At 38.6% G+C, this 26,957-nt stretch overlaps 1 long non-coding RNA gene across 1 annotated transcript in view; it reads right to left on the bottom strand.

The window, feature by feature from the left end:
* Window positions 1–9,901: 9,901 nt before the first annotated feature.
* LOC137109258 (uncharacterized) overlaps window positions 9,902–26,957 on the bottom strand; it is a 36,845-nt gene continuing 19,789 nt past the window's right edge. The window contains exons 3-4 of the long non-coding RNA XR_010912289.1: window positions 16,905–17,055; window positions 9,902–15,449 (exon numbers count right to left, since the gene is read on the bottom strand). This is a non-coding gene — a long non-coding RNA (uncharacterized lncRNA). The remainder of the gene's footprint in view (window positions 15,450–16,904; window positions 17,056–26,957) is intronic.

Genomic DNA, 26,957 nt, shown 5'->3' on the forward strand with positions numbered 1-26,957 from the left:
TACTTTTAGCTCTGTGACCCCTTACAGAAACATGTTTAATTTGTTGCAGTTCCACTAAAGTGCATTCTATTAAAAATATCCTGAATATTTGATAGACCAAATAGATCAACTATCCATCCATCCAGCCATCCATCCATCACCTTTAACTGATTATTCTGTTCAGGGTCGCAGGGAGATGAAGCCTATTCCAGCTGTCATTGTGCGGAGAGGCAGGTTAGAGGTCAAAGTCTACTGCAGGGCCAACACAGACAGACATAGACAGATAACCATTCACACTCACACCTACAGGAAATTTAGAGTCACATGCGTGTCTTTGGACTGTAGGAGGAACCCGGAGGAAACTCACGAAGAGCAAAAGAGCCAACTCCACACAGAAAGGCCAGCTGTTGTGAGGCAACAGTGCTAACTACTCCACCACCAACAGACATTTACTGTAATTTACCCAAAGACACATTTTCCTGACTGATGAACACACATTGCTTGTAAGGACTCAGTATGTCCATTAGAGGGCAGCATACAACATGATATAAAGCGGAGGCTGGTGAAGGGACCCGGATACTCAAAGCATCGTAAGCATGATCATAATGGAAAAAATGTAAATTACAGCCACAAAGTTTACACTGGGACATTAACTTTCATACCTGACAAACTCACTGCTTAGTCTTTCATCTGGGCTCCAACAGACTTAAAAAAAATTAAAGTGACATTAGTGTTAGTATGAACACATCAATAACTGTAGGTTTTTGTATTTAACTTCTTTTTAAAACAAAGCCCTACTATGGCTTTAAGTTCTCATAAAATAACTCAGGGTTGAAAAATTTACTTCCTGTTTCCTGAATGTGACTTTTCGCATTTTTTCTGTATGTAGTTCTATAGTGTAGTAGTTGAGGGGGCCTGGTGCTTCAGTGGTAGAGCATTGGGTTGGGATACAGAAGGCCGAGGGTTCGAATCCCAAGGTGTGGCACCTTGGTGCTGGTCGTCTGCCCAGATAAAATGGGAGGGTTGCAGCAGTAAAGGCATCCAGCGTTAAAAACTGCTGTGGCCGCTGTGGCGACCCCTGAAGGCTGTTGGTCTTTGTGTCTAGTGTAGTGGTTATTTCATCTGCTTTATGCAGAAGGTCCTGCATTCAACCCCCAGCGGAATTACTCACTACTTTATGAAGTCTTTATTACTACCCCACTTCAAAACAGGACTATATCAATAAGAATTAAATAGTAGAAAAACAACTACAGAATCTACTGATTGAATACTTTAATTTGTATTTTCTTTAAGGTTTGTGATGTATATAATTAAGATAACAGTTCTTATTTATTTTCTAGATACTTAGGGTAATTTTTGGGACAAAAAAGCATTTGTCCCATTGCATTGTTAATACTACATATGTGAAACATAAATATTTTTATGTTTAGTCTTAAAATTAGACTTCAACAATATACAAGATAGAGGAGAGACAATATTGTACTTTAATGCGACATAATTCCAAGAAATATGTGATTTATCAAACATAGATGTAGATCTACAGTAAGGGATTAAGGTTATCAAATGCTTTTTGGGCCCCTGGAGATCTGGGATTCCTGCATTTGCCTGCTGTGGACAATTGGTTATGCAGCCTCACACACACACACACACACACACACACACACACACACACTGCTGCAGTGTTGGGTTGAATTTGTGGGATGAAGTATTCAGTCCACACACTGATGACATTTTAGTCAACTGTCTGTCACATGAGAGAGAAAAAAAGATCCGGAGGCCTGTGCTTGTCTCCTCTCCCGGAACTGTCAAAGTGTGTGTGTGTGTGTTTGTCTTCCTGTTGTTTTGGATTCCTCTTCACTCTCCCACTGCTGCCAGTCCATGACCTCTGACCCCTGATGAACCCAGCTGTCAGCTGTCCTGGCCTGCATGAGACAACTCTGTTTCTCTCTCCTTCTGTTTCCATCTCTCATTCTTACTCTCCTGATCAACTTTTTTCTCTGTGTTGTATCCCAATGTCTACTCCACTTCTCTTACTCTGAAATGTTTTAAATAACTTTGTTCAGTTAAAAGAGTCACAGTCACTATGTACAGTACCATGCAAAAGCTTCTTCAACTCATTCAGAATTTTATTGACCAATTAGCTTTATACAAACTTCTATAAAGTTTCAGCAGTATTTGGTACAAGACACTAAATCCCAAAATGCTTCTGTTGTGTACAATTGTAATTCGTAATTAGCTTTCGATAAAAGCATCCGTCCAATGTCTGATTTTTGGTTTACATTGATAAACATTGGGTGCGGAAATAATTTTACTGTATTCTGTGGTCTTCGTCAGTTGCATATTTTTTGCAGTACAATTTTCGAACAATTTAATTTTATTTACTAAAGTACACAGAAGAAAATGTAGACGTGTCTTTTTATTGTGATCATAAGGCTTCTTCTGGAGGCAAACACTGTCACTACTCACTGCTGTAGCAGGATTTACAGCAGTGTTATGAAATGATCCCACCAGCATCGGCTGAGTGCTTGTGTATTTGATGGGTTTATTTTTTTGGGATGCAACATGCAATATATTGTTTTTAGCAGACTGTTTAATTTTGATGTGGAACTATGAACCTCACTGAAGATGGTTGTGCTATTTTGCATTTGCGTTTTTACGTAAAAGGAGCCTCATTTCAAGAAATTGTCTTGGAAATTAGAAAATTTGTAAGAATTTAATAAAAGGTGATATTGAGTAGAACCACCTTTAAGACAGCTATGTTAGGACAAGCTTCTGTACTGTTTACCCATCTACCTAATAATAGACTAATAGTTTCATAGTTTCAAGTAGTTTCATAGTTTCAGTTATTAAAAAAATGTATTCGTATTTTGAGCTTTATGTCACTTTTCAAAATTTAATCTTTCGTTATAACCAGCGTTTTTGAGTGCCTTGACAGAACCATGAAAAGGGTTGTTACAAATAAATATTGTAGATAGCTTGGTGAAAGAAGGCTTAATATCATTTATTTTGATATACTTATCAGAACAATTAGCATGATGTTTAATTAACATCCATCTAAAAAGGTCTAATCATTTGTTCTTAGCAGGGAAAACTGGATGTTTCCCAGACTGAGTACAAGTACTTTAGATGCAAGAACTGAATTGTTGTGCTTCTGGAATGACCACTGCATGGTTAAGCTGATGAGAGACACTGGCAGATAATGCTGGTCCAAATAGCAGTGGGGACAGCCCTGAAGACCAACGAAGACTTTCAGTTACTGGACAGCTCACATATAAACACTGTTTCTACAAACTGTCACAGATTTTTAGTCTCAGTCTGGAAAGAGCTCACACCTGACCACTGAAAGCTCTGAGGTAAACAACTCAACAACAAATGGAGCAACAGATCCTGGATGAAGAGTCCCGGACAACAGAGACTGTCAAGTCTACAGAGGAAAAAAACACAGCAAACTTCAGGTGAAGCTGAAATTACCGTAGATCTCCTTGGATTGTTGCTTATGTCAGTGATAAATAATGAACATGTTGAAAATAATCTTTTATTTTCAACATGTTTTAAACATTAGTAACTGGTATCTTAAGACTTCAGCAGAGCAGAGCTTGCAGTCGGTTTTACTTTCATCGTTGTGTCTGGATTTTCAGGTGCGGTATCAAAAATGTTTTCTGAGTAAACTACACAAGTATTATCAGCTTTACATGACAGCATATTTCCCCTGCTATTACAATGCTATTACCTATATATTAGTGTATATTCAATTACGACATAGTGCCCCACTATCACACTGCTATAACCTTTCTATTGTTGCATCTATCACTACAGTCATGCATCTAATTGAGACAAAAAAGACATATGGACATGATGTGAGATGAAGATTTGTCTTCTCCTCACTGAAAGTTGCCTTTTGCTGCAGCTATTGACTTAGAGAAGTAGTTTGTTTCTGCATCTCTCCTCAAAAGCCAGTGTTTGCAGGCTGTAGGCAGAATTAACTACTATTTTTAACATTGAGACAATGAAAAGTTTTTTTGTAGAAGTATTTGTTTACTATACCTGCTGATTGTTCACAAATTATATCTATTTTATGATCCCACATTGTATATTATTATAATTCTACACACCAGTTGACTGCAGAACCAAAAAAGCAACACACAGCAAGGACAAAATGAGGACACGCCACCAGAGAAAACAGATTTTCTGGGGATACAAACAACTAGAAATTTCTGCACCTGGAGCTCAGTCTCTGCTGACCAGCATCAGATGCTGAATCATCTTTTCAACAGTGAGAAAGCTTTCCAGTCTTTAAGGTCATCACCCTGCATGTCCATCATCTGATCACTGTTCATATGCTCTCTATGAGTGAGAGAACCATGTGGAGCTGCTTTCTCACTGAACATGTTGACAGAGTCGTGGTAATGAGCCTTGGCTGATTGACCACAGGAGCTGCATTGGATTCATGGGTCATTCGGATTTGGTGTCTTCACAAGGAAAAATGTAAACCAAAACAAAGGACGGCTGAATGTTTTCAGAGTCTCACAGAGCGCAGTTCTCTAATACAGAGTAAAAAAGTAATTAAACATTTCAAAAGAGTGAAACAGAAGTTGGAATGAAGTTTATTAGTTAGGAACCTGCAGGAGAGGAACCTGCATTTATTTTGGATGAACACAAGACAGGATTTCTTCTCTATTCAAGTTATTTGTGCATTTTACGGTCTGAAAAATAAACTTATGGATGGGTCTTTATTCCAATGTCTTTTTCTTCAGAGAAATACAAGAATTGTGTGAGTCTAAAAAAATAAAAACAAGAAAAGTCAGGAGCACCTGTTGCTGCCAAATCCTGACTTACTGAGATGTTTTGAAATCTTACACTAAATATCCTCTCTACTCTCATCAAAACTCATTACCTCTCCTCATATACATAATCCTCATTAATCCTACTTGTACTCATGAACAACGTGTGAAAAAAGAAAAAAAACCTCTTTGAAATGAGAGTCTGCTTCACTCCAGCTTCGGTGCCTACAGACAAAAATATCTCAGGAGACCATTAAAAAATGTCAAACTCAATTATGTCTTTCTCTCTTTTCGATCTTATAAGACACCACCCACACACACTCTCTCTCTCTCTCTCTCTCACACACACACACACACACACACTTATGTAAAAAGTGAGTGAAAAGAAGTGGAAGTACTGAGGGCTTTGAAAGCATGATTGGGAGAAAGCTCTTGTGTGAGTGAGAAAGGAAAAGGTGAATAACAGGCCCTGGTAGTCGGCAGCCAGCACAAAGTGGAGTGGAAAGGCTCTATTCTCTCTGCCAGAGAGGGAGACCCCTGACGGGGGGTGGGTGAGGGCCCAGAGGGCCCTCGGCAGCCCGGGACCTATGCTTAATGAGAAATTCCTGGGGATTTAGAGGGGTGCAGAGGTCTTCATTTTCTCACTGCGCCCACGGGCCCCCGGTAGTTGGGTAGTGAGGGTTCCCATTCAGCCCTGAAATGTCCCCAGAGGAAGGGAGAGTCCCCCATTCAACAAGAGTAGGGGCCCGCCTGCCTGCTGGATTATGTATATGAGATGTGGGTTGTAGGATCACAACCTGCCACCTTCTGCAAACTGCAAAAAATGTCAACAAGTCATTTAAAGCTGCACCTGCCCTCACAAAGTGGGGCTTCAGCAGCAGGACCAGCCCGTCCACACTAATTAAGATGCAGTACGTTCACACCAGTGACTGTCAGGCAGGAAGGTCAGTGGAAAAAAATGAAATTACACATTCGATTTAGACAAAAACACAAAAGTTGAAAATGCAAACCATTTTATTATTGAACGTAAACTTTGTTTTCAGTTTGCCACATTTAAGGAATTTGACTTTAGAAATGATCTCCATTGTTATTTAGACATCAATGTATGAGAGATAAATATAGACACGCAAAGCTACTGTCCATAAGCAAATAATATTACAACACAAAATCCTAATATGATAAAATGACTTACTAATTAATTTTATAGGTCACCAATATCATGCAAAACACATTTCAACACAAACAAAAGTGGAAACTTATATTGTATTTCTACACCTCTTCTAATGATAACTGTAAATTCACTGGATCCACAGGTAATGTGATTATAGGTAATGTGATTAGAATTTAAAATATTAACCAAAACAAACCCCCATATTCTCCAATACAATGACGATGAATAAAATAGGTTTTCCTGCAACATCCTCTCAGCTAAAGCGAAGTCAAAGGCTGAAAAAGCTGCTCTAAAGTGTTTTGTTCACAGTTCATCGTTCATATGTTCGTCTGATCAAACCCTCAGATGATCCTGGCTACATGTCCAACTGTCCATGAGAAAGATACCGAAACCCCCTTTGAAGTTGCTCCCAGTGGGTCAGGAACCTTGCACATAGTTGCTGCCATCATCAGTGTGTGAGTGTGTGTGTAAAAAGGAAAATGTGAAGCAACACGGTAAAGTCCTTTGAAAATAAGCATTACACAGTAAAGGGAAACTTTTTACCAAATTGTCAATCAATTTTTCTGTTAAATGACAAATATTTTTTACAGTAATGTCCACTTTACTGTTGTAAAAGTTCTTTATGGACGTTCCAATGCAGATGAAGACTATTATTTTGACATACTTTTTTATCACATCCTGGAAGCAAACTGCTGTGAGTGTATCACTACTAAACTTCATCAGTAGTTGGATTTATGTACATTGTGTTCTGACACAGACAATTCAACAAATCGTAATTTTATCATATGCAAACAAAATACATGTTGCATGGAGCTCCTCTGCTTAGCATGAATGATGGGAAAAGTAAATCACTTCACCACAGTGACGGACCATTTAGGTCTTTTGAGGACATCTGAAAACTCAAGAACTTATTGTATGAATTATTTTCTTCCAGTCCACTTTCCTCTGGTTGATGGGGAGTAGAGGCGGGTCTCGCCCCTGCAGAGTTAATACTCCAAGTGTCTTACTAGAAGAAAGAGTGGGTGTTGAGGTGCCGCTAGGCTGCAGCTGCCCCTGTTAGAGCCTCCCAGCACCAGGTCTTTGGACCTGCTCTGGCCACAGGCTCCTGACTGAGACACTCGTACAGCTGGCCCCTCGGCTGAGCTTCAGAGAAGGGGTGTTGGACATTGTGTTGCTAGAACTCTTGCTGAGGATCGACTCAGCTGCAGACACAAACAAACCCCAGTTGGCTGCTTGACAGCTTCACAGGTACAGAGACGGCGTCCTCTCTCCAGGACTCAACTCCTCAGGAAGCCAGTATTCATGACAGAGTACTGAGGGAGCAAAACTGCTTTGAGGAGAGCGGTCTGCCTTCACATATTAGTCCATTTGATGACAACCATTTCAATGGATTTTAGCATGGAGAGAAATCTGCCATGACAAGAAACCGATCGTATAAGTTCTAGCTCCTGGTAGAATTACATTACACTGAGCTACATTCATTTTTTGGAGACTTAATACCATAATCCTAACCATTACTTGCCTAATCACAGCCCTTTATCCTAATATTTTGCCGTCAAATATTATTTGTAAACAGATTTAATGTGTCCCGAAAATATGAGTAATACAACACACACACACACACACGCGTGCAGACAGAAGTCAAACAGCAGCGTTTTCCGTCACTACTTGTGCTGCATGTATACGCAGATTTCCCGTAACCAGGTTTCTTAAGTGCATGTAAACACAGTTTCCCGATTACCCGAGAAAGCTGTTTTCTCTGAGTACCCTGCTGACTTACATGCTTGGAAACAGTTTAACTTGAGAAGAACAGTTATAAAAAGTTTGTGTTTTCTATGGGGGTTAAAAAAAGACCAAGCACCAAATTCTGAAGAACATAAATCCAGCCTAATATGGCACAAGAATTCGGCAGATTGTTATTGAAATTTGTTCATCACTGTCATATAGTTATGACTGAATGTGAAGTTGAGCAACAAGCATTGAGTTTATTTCTTTTCTGTGCTCACTGTGCAACATCTCTTCTAAAACTTATGTTCATGTAAAACTAAGCTGCAAAAAATGCAAACATCTGACTGATATGTTCACTTTCAACATATGTAAATTTTGCCAAACATCTGAATTGATAAATTTCCCCAGGATTATAGGACAGCATTGCACACTGGTCAGAAGCAGGCATCAAACCAAAACTTAAACTCCATGGACATCCAAAGAGCTGGAGTGCTGCTTTCTCCCTCCGGCTAAAAATGAAACATCCGAGTGCTGCTTGTTCGCTATTTAGCACCAGTGTAAAGAAGTAGTCTTTGCAGGAAAATTGTCCAGCTAATTGGTTTGTTAAGATGAGAGAGGGTGTGAGAGGAGAGACAGGGAGAGAAATGTCTCTTTTCTTTCTGTCCAGACAGGTTAAATGTGCAGTTAGCACGGGACAATAGAGGCATCCTTTCACATGCAAAGAAGAGGTATATGGAGTGAGCCGGGTTTTGTGGCTGGTGTTCAGACTTCAATTGAGAAGCACCAAAGCGTGACGGGATCCCCTCCCCTTCATGCCTCCCACTTTCCCTCCTTTCCTCATTCCTCCTTGCTGTCCTCCTGTATTCACCTACACCTTGCATGTTTGCCTCTTTCCCTGCATCTCTTTTTATGTAAACACATTAAGAATTACATTCGCTCTAGGTGGAAATGAGAGAAAGTAATGGGGGGGTAGCACATCTAAACTTCACGTTGGATTGCCATCACTGACCTGGAATAACCTTTTTGTTAACCATAACGTGACTCTACCTACTGTAAACCCCATACATAGCACCTTAATAGCCACAGACAGATATTGTTAAAATTGTGATAGTTCGCATCGAGCTGTAAAATATATCAGTTTAGTAAAAATAAATAAAAAGCCAAACAATTCCATTAAAGTGTCTGTTACATTACACTATGTCTTGACCTTTGCTTTTAATGACACAGACAGTTTTCCACCTCAGTCAAGTGTAAAAATAGTTTTGCAAGATATCAACCAAACAATTATAGATTTTTTGGGTGTTTTCACAATTTTATACAGACAAGCAAAATGGGATTAGTGAACTAAGGATTGTTCGTGTTTATGCTTGAAGGTGTGAAGCTAAATCAATTGGACATTTATAATAAAAATTAAAAATGTAGTTACAAATGAAATAAATGTGGCAGGGTAAAGTACAAATAGCTTGATATTGTACCTAGATGCAGCTCACACCACTGTACATGATCCACTCTTGTAAATAAAGACTTTTCTAACATCTTAGTATCTTTTCTTTTCTAATTACTAATTTCATTGTTTTTTGCATGTTGGTGGTGTTTTGTCCATAACCGGAGTGTCCGATCTCAACAGAGATAGGGGACAGAGACAGGGAGAGGTTCTAGATAGAAAGAAGAGAGGGAATAGAGAGGGAAAATGGAGCTTGGAGGTGACAGTGGAGGGGATAGTTGTTGGCGTAGGGGGGTTGTCATACAAAGACAGAAGCTGTGAAATGGTGATTGTAGGAGCCTGATGCTGCTTCACTCATTGAGTTGTCAATCTGCGCGGCAGGTCTCCTGTATGATGAGACCTGTCAGAGAGCCACAGAGAGAGAGAGCTCGGAGGGGGGATGACCTAATGCTAAATCAGCTCCCCCCTTTCTCCTCTGAAAGGTTTGAGTGACACCCCCGCTGGCCCATAATACGACCTCCCGTGGCACAATGGTAGCAGACGGTCAATCGGCACACTGACTCACTGACTCACTGACTCACCGACTCACCGACTCACTGACTCACCGACTCACTGGTCAGTGCAGCAGTCTGGAGGATACTCAGAAAATACAGATGGTTGAGAAAATATCACCGATCACAAATGTGTCGTACCATTTGAGTTTAACAAGAATTCAAAGTAACAAACAAAAGCTGTAAATTGACATTTATTTTATTTTAAGACGCTTATTTTTGTGACACACAGGATCATTGTGGGCAAAACTCATAAGGTAAAATGACATTTTATATTTTGCTTCTCCTCTCAAACTCTAAATTTGAAAAAAAAAAATTGAAATAAATGATTAATGCAGTAGTTGGACAACCTGATGACGATTTCCTTTACATTTGCTGAGATCTTAAGTTCAATATAGATATTTGTTTTAACAGCAAAACAGTTGGTTATTCCCTAAAATACATGTAAAGGATCTCAAATCTAACACAACATTGTAGTTCACAAACATTATATATATTGAATATTGCAGTACGAAATGACCGTATGAAATACACATAAAAGCATGTGAAATGTGCACATAATCTTAATCAATAAGAGCCAGAATTTTTCATTGACAGGGCGAATTCCTATATCGTTGCTGCTTCAAGTGAAGGCTGGGCCTGGTTCATGAGTGAGGGCAAAATTGAGCGCGGTTTTGTGTTTAACAGAAGGCTGAGCTCTTAATCTAACCATCAATCTCACTCGCCAGTGATAAACTGGGGTAGAAATCATGTGCACTGGAGGTCACAAACATCACTGTGAACATGAGAGTGAGAAAATAATTATTTCTAAAAAAGATTCTTTTTGGCTTAACTTGCAGTTTGTCCGTTTGTTTGACAGTAGGAGGCCAAACAGATTCACCTTTCACAACCTCTCACTCCCACAGTTCAGATGCATTGTCCTCTTTGATGACTTGACGCCTGTCACAGAGACGCAAAGACACACACACACACACACACACACTAATGTCTGGCACACTGACGGATTCTCTTTGAAAGGTTACATGTCAATCTGACTTGACAACCATGATAAAGATGGTTAAATTCAGTCCTACTCAGAAAACAAGCAGGAATTCACCAACAGAAAATGCTTTAGTGTTTGTCAGGGCCACTGGTGCTTCTAACAACCTGTCATTGATTCTCGTTTTTTTGGTTTCACTTTTTATTCGATTCAAATTGGCTTATAAGATAACAAGTACACTATTGCTGTTGCGAAGCTGTCTCATTTTTAGACTTGTTGGCTGTTTCTTGATGTTGAGGCTTAAAAGCTGTGTCCAGTCGCTGAAGCACCTTTCACATGCACTGGAATTCCAACATTCTTCTGACTTTGTCAGGAGGTGGTGCATGTGTGAACGCAAAGGTTGGAGTGAGATGCTACGGATTTTATTCTTCAAGCCCCCTAGTGCAATGTTCACATTACGTGTGTGAGCAAGCTGCTGTGTCCTGAATTGTAGGGAAAATTAAAAGCGAGTGAATGGGTGTGTTTATGACTTTTCTATCCTTCGACTGTGGTTGTAGTTGAGTGACTTAACCGTTTTTTTACGGCTCCGATCTGCTGTAAATAAATCACTGTTTCCCACAGTTTTTACTTTTCAGACAATGTCAAGGCTGATTTCTACTGACATTGTCTGGAGTTCATATGTGAAACAGGCTACACTGATGACGTGTCAAAGCCTGTGTCTCACACATACATGCAACGTACCCTTTCACGTCAGACGAGTGGTTTAAAGGCACCTTTTACATAGTTGACAGCTGAGTAATGAAAGTTAAAGACAGGGAAGGTTCTAATTTACTTTTGCTGCCCAGTAATTAGTAAAGTAATGAAGTTTACTTTTAAATGAATAACTGATCATTTTTCAAATAATTGAAAACTAGCGAAAGTTAATCGGGAATTAATGGGAATTAATGGATGAGTGAAAGAAAATTTTAAAAATATACCAAAAAATATATAAAAATATAAAAATGATCTATAATAAAAAATGTATAATATGTTTTAAAATGCAAATCTAGTCATTGTACCCTCAGTTCGGGCCAGACTGTGGCTTTTTCATTGTGTCAGAATTAAAATAGCAGTGGAAAAGTGCCTTGGTCCACAGTCAGGAGCAGAGAACGAGACTTAAAAAGGACTGGATCAAACTAAACCGTGGTTTAGTTGATAAGATATTTATGTTTAATTTGGTCTAAAGAACAAGCAAGAGTGGATGACTGAGCAGTGCTGGACCTGTTTTTATCTTTTTGGACATGTTCCACTTGTCCCCCTCTACGTAAGTGTGAAGTGATAATTTTAGCATTTTGACTTGAAAATAATGTACACTGGCACATGCAAATATCATTTTGTCGTAAAATGCATGTAATTTTAACTATGAGATTAAGCATGTTTGTTCTTGCATAAATGTGTTTTTTTTTTTTTTTGTCTTGAAATGGTTTTCCAAACTTTATAAAATCACTGAATCACTGTCTGCCTGGTGTCTGACTGTGTCTGGCTTCATGTAAATACCATCATTTGTTTAAAATGTAAACTCCGGTCTTTATATTTGACATTCAAAGTTGTAAGGGAGGGAAGATTTGCATGGGGTTGGGTAGTTTGTAGTGTACAACATTATTATAGCAACAAACAGGTGACATCCACACACTTCACTGTGGACAGATTTCAGCCTCCACAAGTAAAGTACTGTCTAATAAATAACCACTGCATAACATGGAGAGTAAATGTGAAAATGTGAAAAGTCTGTTTTGGGTGAACTCAGACTCTTTAATATAACATATACAGAAATATAAATCAAATTACATTTGCAGTAAATGAGAAAGAAATAATTATTCATAACCCTGTCAGCACAGGGGATCATATCTTTTCTTAGGTTCTGAGGTTCTTAAATAACGGCGCTGTTAAGAATGGAGAGTTGAGTCTTGGCTGAATCAAAATGTGGGACACAATTTTAGGAATACTCCACAATGCTGAACCAAAATCCTATGGCCTGTTTTCCCGATTAGTTCTGTGTGTATTTAAGACCTGTGCTAAACATCTGTCTTCATCCCTCTGACCAACATTGATTTCCTTAAGATTGACCCTAACCCAGTGGTGATCCTTTTTCATTTTGATCCTTTATTTCTAGTAACCAGAAAGGTTTGATCATTTAATCACACTGACTAACAGTATCCATCTGTCATGATAAGAAGGGAACTCACTTATGGAGCTTTAGGGCAAGCTACACTTTTCAGGATAGTGCCTTTAAATTTCTAGTTGTTTTTACAAAATGTGCGAATATGAATTTAGACAATTTCCCTATAGGATCAATTTAGTTCTTTGAATCTTGAGTCTTGAATAGTTGTGAGGCCCTTTTCTAGAAACCTTTTCCCCTTAACCCTAAATGCTACTTGTCTAACTTTAACCCGTAATCTAACCTAAAACAGAGCCGTCACTGTAAAACTCATTGGAGAACGTATAAGGACTTGTTGGTCAGTGTCTAGACTTTCTCTTTTATACATATAGGTTTAATCAGGAGAGTGTCTGGCAGATTATTGGAAACACTACGCATGTTGGGACAGACGACAGTCCAAAAATGATATTGTGGAAATCACAGTGTTTTGTTGTCAGCAAACTAAAGAAGCTCCAGTTGATTAGAAATGATGGGTGAGATGTATAATCCTGGTTCCTTGATGAGAGAAGAAATGGCTCCAATCCTATGAATTACCTGGTCTATTCACCCATTTAAATAACATGGACTTTGTCCTTTGTTTTGACATATTCTGTAAATTCACATCTCTCTGGAACATACATTGCATCACACGTGTCACATCTGGATCATCATAAAATACGACAGCCTGTACCACAACACATGGAATGACTTCGTTTTTGAATTAAAAGCTTCTTGTTTCTACTATTTTGGGATGTCAGAGGTAGGCGGCTTGTCCCGGCTTGGCTTGGCACAGTCCAGCTCGGCTCAGGGTGCCCTCTGGGACTGGCCTTGTTTGTTTGGACAGCAGGCAGTAATGTGGCTTGCTGCAGCCCAGGAGACTGACCAGGAATGTGGCTGAAGGTCTCATCTGGCCCCATCAAAAGGTGACCACGAGCCTTTCTGCTGTCTCTTCTCTCTAAAAACCCAGAGCATCAATGCTGAGATCCCTGCTGGACCTGCCAGACCCCACACTGTATGAAGTCCAGTAACTGCCACACTGGATGACTAGAGAAAGGAGGTTTGGGCGAACTCCAAATACAAGAGATTAGTTCCAGTAACCATTTTTAGTGTTTCATCCTTTAACAGATTCCTCTTCTCTGCTGATGCCATGTGCATAGTGCACACAGTTGGATTTATACACTTCTGTGTCGGGGCAGTTTAACACATCTTTATCCAACTTCTCTCTGTCATTTCATCAACTACTTGTCGTTTGTCCATTATACTTTAACATGCATGTTGTGAATCCTGTTTTTATTTTATTGATAATATGAAATAGAACATTACAAACCTGAATCATAATTTGTATAATTCTAGCATTAGATGCACTAACAGCAATTTATAAATAAATATTTATTTAAATCTATTACTTTTTATGCAAATTCTCCTGCATTTTAAAACGTACTATGCAATATGTTTAATAGCTATGTGCTGTGTTGTATGTCTAGACTTTACATAGTGTCCTACATGTCGCGTGGATCTGTTTTGACAGGAAGGTCTGGACAGGATTTAGACAGACTTCCCTAAACTGCATGAACAAAGAAACCAACAGCTGCAATTTAGAGTTGCACTTGAGCTGCTAAATGTCATGGAAATAGACATAAAATTTTTATATACATATATATATTAACCAAGCAGCTCTGTTGTATCGCTCACTCTTGTCATAAAATTCACTGAAACTGATTTTAGAATAAGCTGAGGTGTGAGCTCAGGGCAACAGTGAAAATATGCCACTTTCACAAAAACTCCGAGTGAAACATGTTTGTCCTTTAGGATGTGTATTTTCAAATACAACCCACAAACTGCAAAGCATCACATTCGGGCTGCACATTCGCAAAGCAAAAAATAACACTTTCCACTTACACTCATTCCACCTCAATTGTGGCCAGCTAGTCTCAAGGTCGTCACCATTTTCTTATTGATTTCTGTGCAACTGAACCAAAACCAAGGGACACATTTTCAGACTCAGCACATTGTTGAACACTGTTTTTTTGAGGTTATGTTGTTTTTAACAATTTTAGTAAAATGTTAATTCTTTAATGATAAAACCACTGTTTCGTTGTCAGATTTTAGAGCTTAAATAAAGAATCACACAACTGAAGATCAAAATACTCCTTTAAACAAACAAAATCATAAAACAGACCTACTAGGTTCACTCAGAAAATTGAAATAAATCCATCATCAAATAAATCCAGTGCACGTTCCCCTAACCTGAATTTTTAAATACACTCCATTTAAGTGAGTGCAAAAGTACATTTGACAATAACAGTAAGCCCAGTGTTTTACCAGGACTAAACAGCCCTGGTGGCTCCAACTTGGCTCCCGACATCCTGCTCTTCCTCTCCTCTCACTTTTTAATTGTTCAGAATCTCCGGCCCGTCAGGATGACCCGACACTGCATGACACCATGTTTTCCTCCACCACAGAGGTCTCTGTCTGCCTCGGTTCCTATGGTGAGCTTACCTGCTCTGTTGAGTCCTGTAGTGAGCTGTAAATGCTGGAATTTTTCAACTTTGACTCTCTACGAGAGCTGTTATCGGCATCATTTGAGTCAGCTCAAATTGTTGCCGGTTTGCCGGAGAAACCAGGTCTGTCAGTCATTACCTGCAATGACCAAAGCTAAACTTAGTCATACAAGTGAATCAAGTGAGTTTTAACCCAAGTTATGGTTGTGAGGCTTTAATCTATATGGGTGGCTGTTTGGTAACACACAAAGTTATAGTCTTAACACACACATATTTGTTGTCATTGTCACCTATGGGTCAATGATGCAGCCTGTGCATAAAGCCGATGCAGCTTCGAGACAATGGGTAATCTTGACTCCAACACTGAAAATAGAAGTTTGCAGGAACATTCTGGAAGGAGTAAAACACTTATGTCCACTCAAGAGATTTTATTATGGCCTTGGAACCAACAACAGTAAATTTTGCTTTGAAATGTTTTTTTTCTTTACATCAATTGTCTATTCTGTATTATATATAGTGGACAGCATTACTGTAAGTGTTAGAAGAGTTGAGGGTAGTTAACAGTTTGAGATGGCAGAGAGGTAAAAATGAAAATCGGATCCAATAGAGGAGTCTTGATTATGAATGACACCAATTTTTTTGCAGTGCTTGCTGTTTCTTTTACTCCCAATAGTAATTTAGATTTTACTATCTCATGTTTCACTTTTGCAAGTGGATTTGCTAATTACAACTTTAAGAAAGAGACACTGTATATCATGAAGACATTGCAACTGATGCTGTACTTAACATGCCATCATGATCTTGTGTCTATACTTTAATCTTTATAATGTTGTCTTTATTGCAGTACATTTCATGTCTTCATCAAGGACCACACTGTAAATCATTAGTGACATTTAGTGGAAACTTTAGTGGCCATGGTAAGAGCATATTCTATATGTTACTGGCTCACAAGTAATTGATAAAAGATTGATTGTATCTCTACATGATTGCAGTTGTGGAGATTTTTTTGCCTTGTTGAATTTGCTGATTGCTGTATTACCTCTAGGTGAGAGGACAGGGTCACTTTCTCTGCCCAACAGTTGCTCTGGAGGTTTGTAGTTGACAGGAAAGCAAAGCTGAACAAACGGGGGGGAGGAGCGGTGATTTTTTCATCACAAGTACAAGTACAAATACAACCGGCTCCGAGCTGTCAAACATCTGTCTAAGGTTGTTACATTTTGTTCATCTAGTATAAGGACTAATACTGATAAACTTAAGGTCACACCCCCTTTTCTACCAAGCTTTGTACGTGAGTTATTTGGCTCATGTTGATCTGCTTTAAAATGCTGGGGGTTGAAACAAAGCTTGTGTGATTCTATTATCAATTCAGGAACCGGGTTGTCTGCACTTAGGTCGTCTCATTCTGCCTAAATATGATGGAAAGACGGGTGCTAAGTTTCTGGATGATAGTGTGTATCGTGTATATATTAAACAATCCAACATTTACCGTAATAATTCGTTTACTTTAGAAGTGTTTAAAAGCATCTTTTACCAAAATTCCTGAAATTCTCTGAACCTACAGGTTATAGATCTTGTTTTAGTTTGAGAGACTTACTGGCTCCAGTTGTTTTGCCTACATCTAGAGCAGCGCTGGCAGTTTGTTTTAATTAGCCTCCTACTGGGATCTCTGGTCTCAGATGCGGGAGAAACTGCTGCCCACTGTTCCACAAGAGAGTCGGGGGGGGGGGGGGTGGTCCCCAGTCTCCCTGTCAACAGAGAAACCATTTGCAGCTTATATACATACCACAACATCCGCCACCCATCACTTAAAGCCCAAATTTAGACATTATTTTGCACATTAATGCATTAATCAGCATAAGTTACTTTGAGGCCAAACAGACAAAACAAGAGGTGATTGTTCTTTATAGATCAGTCAGTTTCTCTGTGCTCCTGTGGGTTCCCAGCAGGGGATAGGACTCCTGGGTAAAATCTTCATCTGCTGGATCCTGGATCACACGTGCTACATGTTTAATTTACTGAGGGCATCTAAACAATGTGTTGAAGTCTTGGGAATTGTTAACTCTGTTTGACAAACAAGTACGTTTGCAAAGGGTTTACAAGTGTGGTAGATGTTCCATTAAAGTATATCACAGTTTTATGTATGTGCACGGGATTTAACACCCAAATGTGACGAGAAGACATCAACCACACCGTTTCCAAGAAGGAAAAAAAAAAAAGAAAAGGCTGGGTTGGATAACATCCCCCTGTGCTGTCATTCTGCTGTGACACAAACACACTCAGAAATCTAAGAGTCACTTTCTGTCACTATACTGTTGAGGAGAAATCTGGATCTCTTCTGCTGCATGTATATGAGGATTAGCAGTAACAAGGTTCCTGAGGTGCGTGTCAACAATGTCCCTGTTTAGTCTAGGTTCCCTGATTGTAAATGCAGTCAATGACTCCTGGTTTTTACCTCTGGAAAGGGCAAAACATATTGTCGCAGGTGTTAAAGCAATCTGAGCTGTGTGATGATAGACTCACTGTACAAAGAAAACCCGTCGACTTTTATACACCGAATTTTATCTCATTCTGCTTAACGAGAGCCTAAGTAACGCTTCAAGTAGCAGCAGTAGCTTGTAAAGTCTTTCTTGTAATGAATGAAAAAGTTTTAATATGACATTTGCTTTGCTGATGACATATCTGCCCAACCTGCATAACAAAGAGATCTGATCACTATGTGTCGCTGTAGGATTGAGTCCTGCAACCTGGAAATGAGTAACTATCGTTGCACTTTCAATTTCCTCATCCCAGAGAGTATTTGTTTAAATGCCTGACATAAAGTCCGTAGTTAAAGGGAAACCAAGAGATTTTTTAATAGTTTTTTCATAGACATAAAAAAGTAAATACTCCCACTCGGCTGTTTTTGAGCTTTCAAATTCATGAACCTCTCTTTGTCACAGCTTATTGTCCACAGTAATCTAAATGCCAGTGGAAAAATCCTGATGACTTTGTCTTGAGAGGATCAGAAAGATGCTATAACGTTTGGGTTGCCCTACAAAAAAACCTGGTAACCTTTGCTAATTGGCACTGAAAAAAAGTGCAAATGAAATCAATTTTACAGGTATTTGGTCCTTAACAAAAATGATAATGATGAAAATCAAGAGTAAAGGCCCTAAACGTATGTGTTACAACATAAAACCTTGTGAGCATATATTTAGTTTTTCACATGACAAGCGACAACTTTGATACTTGACACTTCACAAAAGAAAAAGTCAAAGAACCTCCGAAGTCAGTAGTGTTTATCATCTAGGCATCAAAATAAAATTTGAAACATTAGTTTCTAAGATATTTCAGGGTCTGGACTAAAGACTAAATGTTTCTAACTCTAGAGCCACGTTACTAAAGTTATTAAAAATGGCGTGTGAGGTTTCCATTTCCAGATCTGTTAATCCCACTAAGTCTCTTTGAACAATTACAAAAGATGAATAAAAAGTGAATTTTTTTTTTATTGTGGGAGACATATGTGGGTGGGATGAGCTGCTTATAGCTGAGAGAATTCTTCAGTTCACTTTTTTTTTTTTTTTTTTTTTACAGAGCTGGACCAACAACAATGCAGCAAAACTCAGCATAAGGATCCGAGGTGTCTGTTTCTGAAGTTGTGAGTGTTTGGGGGTGTGAGCGTGAAAGAGGGAGAGATGTTAAGGTGGCTGAGAAAACAAACACACACATTCACAGGGCAAAGAAAACATTAACAGAAGGAGGTGGGCTGCTCTTCTGGACTGATAATTACATATTTCACCGATGAAGAAAGAATAGCAGCTGATTCTTTATTTTTTTCCATGTGCTTCACTTTTCAGGGATTATAGGGACATTTTATTATCTGTCCCAGCTTTCAGTGCAACATGAATAAACATTTGGTTAGAGTTAGTTAATTAAAGTTGTAATAAGTACTCAGTCTGTACTGGTTATTTAATTACATACTGTATTTTGTCCTTTCATCTGTTTTGAGTTATTGACATGGCTGATTGTTAAGACATCGGATTAGGAAACAATATTAATTTAGAACTTCACAAAATGTGGCCTATCAATGAGTTTAAAAATATTTTGATACAATAAGAGCTAATCGAGAAACAATGAACTATATTAAGGACACAATGACAGAAAAGCAACAGTAACATATGATACAATTAAATAAATTAACCTTTTTCTTAAGGCGGCAGCATAAATGCCTGATATCGTGACAACTCTTTTTAAAAAAAACTGTGTTTATGATGTAATTACAAGGTTGCAAAGAATCAATGGAGGTTTGACATTTTCTTTGAACCATAACTGTGGATTTTAGACTTGGTTTAACTCTGAATATTAAAGGGAATGATTCTGTTTTATTTGGGCTTTCAGGTCACATTAGGTCAGATTTAGGTGTAAATCATTTACAACTGCTGTGTTGGGATATTTCCATGTCTCATACACTAGGTGGAAGTGACACCGGTCCCCTGCACAATCATGGCCCTGGGGCTGCAACCCATAGATAGTACTAGAAAACTGTATAGTGAAATTTTTAAAAAATATGCCCATAATGGGATGATAACAGTGGAAACAAAAGTAGAACGTGTGAAAACGAACATTTTGTTGCATTTCAGGACATTCTAGGAGTGTTATGCTGTATGCATTTACCTGGAAGCGTATTTTACAGCTACAATGTGCAACTTAAGTTAGTATAAACACAATGAAAAATTTAAATGCAGCAATAATTAAAATGACGCTCAATTTGTTTCAGTTTACCACCGTTAGTCAGGATGCAATCCTCACAAAGTTTATGGAAAACTACGAGAGGTCCAGAGGTGGCAAAGGTGCACATTTTTTACTCAAGTGGAAGTACAGATACTTAAGAAGTACTTAGATACTTATATAAAAATAGAAATACTTCTATTTTCAACTTTTATAATCAACTTCTTTGCTTAAGTAAAAGTGAAATGATTACTACAGTGAACATTTCTACCAACTCTTTTTGTGCAATACTAACTGGATTTCATGGCATATTATTATAGCTAAAAGACAATTAAACCATCTAACTTCAAAATATAATAAAAATGATCTACTGAATTGAATGAGCATTAACTTTGCTCTAATGTGCAGTTTTCATTGTTTGCATTCAACTCACTGACAACAGACCTGTCTGTGAAGGAGCCTCGTGGAGCAACTGAGTAGAGCTGAGCTAATCTTCGAAAACAGCTGGACTGTTGCGGCTAACACACGATACAAAGCTGCTTGTGAATATCGACTGTTCCTGTGAGTGGTGAAGCTGCACAATGATAAGCAGGATGTCAGAGCTCAGTCAGCTCAAGTGATTGAAAGTCAGCCAGTGACTGGCTAATTTTAAAGTCCACCTCTGCCCTGCAGAAAGACTCTGGGCCCCAGGGTTAATAAGAATTTTAGCCTTGCCAGCCCAAGGAAAATTCTTTAACTTTGTTTTTATTTAGCCTAACGGTTTCACATCATTGTTTCTGTTCTTTTATATGCGGAAAACATGTGGTTTCAGTCACTTCTGATCCACATCAGAGACAAATTTCCATCATTTGGTGAAAAACTGTTCCAGCCCTTATTTGACTGCCTCTGAAGATCTCTCAATATCTTTCACTATGAATGTTTTGCACATTTTCTTTTTCAGATTAACCAAGGTATTTGAAAATGAAGAAAGCATGATATAAATAGCTGCATCATGAATTCTGAAGGTTTCGTTACAGACCTGTATACAACCTGTAACTATGATCTTACAACTACAGATTGTGTAAAGTTTTTTGCTGACAACACAGCCTTTTTGTTTCCTAAACCAGTTCCTACACTTTTTGTCATTCTTGGCTTTACTTTATGCCTGTATGTTATGATACATGAAGCTTTCTCGTCTATCCTAGTAAGCATATGGCCAGTTTTATACTTCTGTTAAATAGCCATTAGCATTGCCTGGTACTGCATTGTTTCAGCCTATTTAATAACTCGCAGGCTACAACGATTCTTAAACTGATAATATTTTGAATTCAAGAGCCAAAATGGCTTAATACAGGGTAATCAATAGAAAACTGCAAAGTGTTACTAATGAATACTGAAAAACCTTCTAACACAATAATAATAAGAAAAACAACAGACATTTAAAAGCAACTGAAAAGTGTGTTGATTCAGCTTATTGAAATTTATTGTAGTGCTGTTTGTTTATTAAATTGACTGCAGATGACACAAAGGATTTCATAAAGATCCCTGACAGGGTATTAGCTCAAATTAAGAGTGGATGTTTGGTCTCACCCAAACTGGACAAACATCCTTGTGCATAATATTGCACTGCGAACCATGAAGGAAAGCTTATGGCTGAGTGCATATTTGTCCGAGTTTATATTTAGATCTCTTTTTTTCCTCTCATTCATTCTTATTGGTTTATTTGGCAATAAACCTAAATTCTGATCCTGTTCCATTGTATAAAATAAAATGGTGTCTTTGTTTAAAAGTTTCTAAACAACCTTTCAATAAACGTTCAATAAGTATGTTTTTCTGCCAAATTTCTGCCAGATTCTGCCAAAAGATGGTCACTGAGTAACTGATCAGAGTATATCAGTCTGCTGAAGTCAACATTTAGCTCAAAGCATTGCTCCGTGCGAGTCACCAGCAGCTGCAAGCAAGTCTGTGAATTCTCACTTTTGTTGCAAGTGTAAAAGTAGCTTAATCCTGTAATTCCCAAAGAATACAGACAGGCAGTGCCACAATTTACAGACACAAAGGGTTTGTTGTAATTTGGGTGGTTCATATAAAGCAACAGCCTTGGTGCTTTGTTGTGTCATGTTCATGCTGTAAAGTTGGTCCATAAAACAGTCTCGTGCAGTCACAGCGCAGTCAGTTGACTTTGAACATGTTTTCAATTCGCTCTCAAAGAGACACAAACATGAAATAATAACCCACAAACATAACCACACCCGCAAGTCAAAAAGCTCCCACACACCGGCCAACACCTCCCAGCTGAGTTATTGTAGTTTTCCGAACAATAGCAGCAAATGACATGAGCAATGAGTGGAAGATGCGCAGACTTTGAACATACGGACACTTTGTAGACGTGGTTTTACAGATTAATGGAGTCTGTTTCAGGCCTTTTTAGACTGTGAGAACTCTTCCTGCCCCGCAGCACATGAATTCAGCACAAAATCTGCTGCCACAGATCTGACAGAAAATCGTGTAACTACTCTGATACTGACTAAGGCAAATGGCTGCAGTGGGACTTTTATCTGACACGTATGTTTGAACAGCCCGCGGCACATGGAGCTGGCTCAAATTACGGCGTAATTCCCACAATTGGTCGGGGATAAAATGATCTTACAATTTCAACCTGATGTTGGCTGATAAACTACTATTGCCCTTGTGGTTTTTTTAATTCGCATTTGCCATAGAGAAAGTATAAACCTATTTCAGCATAATGTGCGTGCGCGCGTGCGTGTGTGTGTGTGTTTGTGTACTTACGTGTTACAGTAGGAAGCACTTAAATCTTAAGAGGTTTAAATTGCAACCTGGACCTTCTGGGCCATTAGCCACCCTCTGAGGAGAAAGTGTAGGGTTGTGAGAGAGGGAGTTCAACTGCAGTACACTAAATGTCCGTTGACGCACATTCGACTTAATGACAACCACTCAGTCACATCCTCAGGGTTCCATACATGAACAATTACAGGCTTGCCTGGCTGCAGCCGATGATAATCGTTCACATGAGAAGATTGATGACTCTTTAAGGCCCAGACAACCTGTTGTTTCAAAAGACACGTTTGTATATTTATTATGGATGTGTTTTGTTTTTTTTTAAACCTTGTACCAGCTGCCACATCTACAAGCTAACAGTATGTAGATTGTGGTTAAAGATGTTACTAAGACATTTATGGCGCCATTAGTACATGTGTTTATCTGTTCACCTGTTGCTTCAACTGCCTTCTTGCTAAAAGCAGTGGAGTCTTACAGTTTTGATTATTAAATATTTCTGTTTGTGTATGTATTTTTGTGAGACTGCATGTTGGTAGTCTGAAGTGGATGGGGATCTAAACCTGAAACACACATTTCTCTTCTTTCAATTTGACAAACACTGACACCTGATTGTTATCGCATGTATTGAAACGCTTGACTCTAAAAAACTATTTTTCAAAATAACTAAATAAATAACTTTTGTCTTATTTATTTAAGTGGCTTCCTTTTTGCAGTTGTAGGACGTAGATGATTATGTGATCACATTTTAGGCCACAATTGTGCACAGATAGAGAAGATTCTATTACAAACATAACTAAACATATACAGAATTTATAACAAACCCAGACCTGAGCTTTTGTGCAAGTTGATTTTCCCCAGCACAACAACTGGAGATCTTAGTATATTTGGAAAATACTAAATATGTAATTGGTAATTTAAGACAAAACCACAGAGTAATGCTCTTTTAACACATTGCAGGAAGTAAGGGTGACAGCCGGAGACAGTCGCAGAGACTTTTATCTTTCTAAAACCTAGTATAGGTTGTCATTGTTTGTGCACACTAGACTTGGGTTTCTTGCCTGATGCACTAAATTTGGGGTATCAAACCTCAGACACTGTAAGTTGCCTTGCTCCACCCTCTGTGGACAATCTTGGAGATGACACAAACATCCAACTCTTTTTTTAAAAGAATCCTTCCCGTAGCTTGTTATTGCCATGTGTGGTTGTCCTAAAGGAAGTGGTTCTAGTTGTTAAAAGAGGGGGCGAGCGCTGCATTTTTAAAATAAGTGATTTATGAGACCTCTGGATTCCTCTTTTGTCCTTATGGCTGCAGCTTCCTCACGACTGAGTGTCTCTGAGACAACACGCTCTTAACAGCCCTCATCCTTTGTGTTTTTGTCCTTGAGGATGTAGAGGACTGAAACCTGCTGACCCGTAACAAAGTAGCAATCAGACGAATGATCTAAACAGACCTCGCCACCTGCTCCTCATACTGCACATCTTCATTTATAATGTACAAATACTTTTGAATACATTTATTGCAACAAGTTCAAAATCTTGAACTGCCAACAGTCATACACTGTCAGCAATAAATGACATGAATAATTACATAATTAATTAATGCCATCTTTCCTCAATTTTACTTTTGTTTATTGATATTAGAGCCCTGTCTCCTAGAAATTACAATTATATATGACTTTGTGTTTTTTTTTAAATATTAGCAATGAGAAAACATTGTTCATTTACATATCCCGCATGTTGCAAAATGTTTAAACTGAACATAACTGCACAATATCCACTTAAAATAAACAACATTTATTTTTCTACATTACGTTTTCATTGCACTGAAGCCAGTATTTGTGTTGTTTTGTTGTCTTGCACTTAAATTAACTGAAATATTGCTGTGTTGATTTAATACCAAAAAAAAAAATCGAATGAGAAATGAAGCAAGACATTACGTGTGTACTCATAGCATTTACCCAGGCCAACCATCATCAGTCATCATTAGCTGTAACCAAAGTGCCTTTGTTGCCTAAACCTAACCACACGGGAATCCAGCTACAGCTCAGCAAACCCATCATGTTCCTAATGAAATCTGAAACATCACGAACAGCTAACCATGCTCTTTGTTTATGGATGGCTCAATGGTTTGTGGAAACTCTGACCCAATCACTTCTTTTTCTATTTCCTTCAAAAAACAAAAAGTGACCATGCAATGCCAAAATACATTGCCTGTCAATCTCTGATTAGGTTTTTCAGCAGGCTTTCTGTATCTTGCTATATGTATATGTATATGTATCTTGTTTTACTGCACCCACTACAGCGCTGGAGAGTAATGACCACTCTCAAGGACGAGTCTGTGACAAAAGATGTAGAGGAGAATCTGAGTGCACTTACTGTACATGGAGTTAAGTAACTAGGTTATAGTCAGCTTTCTCTGGAATGTGGCGATGTGGCCTCAGTTTTAAAACCCAAAGAGCCTGGTAGAAGTTCAAATTGGTGACTTTTCTCGTGACTTTATAAAATTCATACTGTTGTGGATCAGCTGCATGTGTCTTTACTTTTTCACCCCCTGTCATGACACGAACACACACACAGGAGAAATCAGGTTACTCTTCAAGAAGTGCTGTATGTATGTGAGGATTACCAGTAACCAGGTTCCTTAAGTGCATGTAAGAAACATGATTACCTGACTTACCTGAAGCGGATTTATCTGATGAGTGTGCACACACCCATGGGGGGGTTAGATGTGGGTCATCATATATAGTTTTCAGCCAAATAATAATATGAAAGATAAAAATAGAAACTAATCGTCACTTTGAATGTGAAATATTGAAATAAATGATAATATTTCTGTGGCTCTGTGGTGATATACACATATATCTCATTAGCAGCTTAATCAACATACAAAAAAATTGTATTGTTAATTCATAGCCTTTTCCATGTGTTTGTGTTCATGCTCTAACAATTAACAATTTGGATCTTGAAAATGAAAATTTCCAAAGTATTAAGGCTGTGTAATATGCTGAATCATATCACCATCTGTATGAAAACATGCCATATGTCACATATGGCATAATGTGACATATGGTGATGTTTTCAGTGACTGTGGATATAGTGAAAGTATTTCTCCCATCAACTTTCACTGATTATAGGAGAAAGCAGGTTACCCCTCGAAGGGGTATTTATTGCTTCCCCGTGGAGAATTTAGTTTGTCAAAAATGAGTTATCGCAGTGCCAGTCGAAATAAACATACTATGACACATCCATTCTGCCAGCCAGGAAACAAGTCAGTCAGTTAGTCCAGTGAGTCAGCCAAGCTAACAGCAAACCACACAAGTGGCCCAGCCGGGCAGCCAGACGAGCAGGATTCAGGACGCCGACTGGTCAGTTTGTGTGGCTGTCAGTCTGAGAGAAGGAAGCTGTTTAAACCAGTCAACGATTTCATCTGTAGAGCAAGACAACACAAAAACCATGAGAGAAATAGAAACTGATTTCATTTTGCTAATCGTACAACTTTGACCACGAAAGTTCCGAAAAACACATCCAACCAGTCCTAAAAGTTGAAATCAAATGTTCTGTGGACATTGTCTTTGATTTACCTTTTTTTTTTTTTTTCAAGTAAAGTATAATAAAAGAAAGAAGGGTGACTAGAAGATAACAAAAAAAACCTAAAAGCATCATCAGTTTTATCTCATTAGGACCTGAGATAAATCAATGTATTTGGGCTGAAGCTATGAGACTTATAAGTCATCCAGCCCAAGCTGCCAGCCACTCAACACACTGAATGAGTGAACTGTCTCATTGGATGAGTACTCAACTGGCTGCCTGTCTGGCTGAAGGGGCATTTAGGTGATTACAAGGACGCCATTTGGTTTTACTGCAGAATAACATGGCCACTGTTCACTCTCTGTCCTTTTTTTTTTATCACCCCATGAGAATATAGAGGGGGACCCGCAGGGGAGTGATTAAGATTTTAGGGAGCTAGCTGGCTGGTCCAGGGGTTAGAGGGTAAAGAGAAGGGATTTATTAGCGCCATAAATTAGGCCCAGACGCCAGCCCCTCATCCCTCCCTCCTCCATAACCCCTTTATTTTAAATCGCTCTTTTTTGCCACATCACTTCCCTCCGAACACGTTCAGATAGACATATAGATAACAGTGTACTATCCACAGTAATATCAT

Source organism: Channa argus, chromosome 24 (genome assembly GCF_033026475.1).
Source record: "Channa argus isolate prfri chromosome 24, Channa argus male v1.0, whole genome shotgun sequence".
Classification (NCBI taxonomy): Eukaryota; Metazoa; Chordata; class Actinopteri; order Anabantiformes; family Channidae; genus Channa; species Channa argus.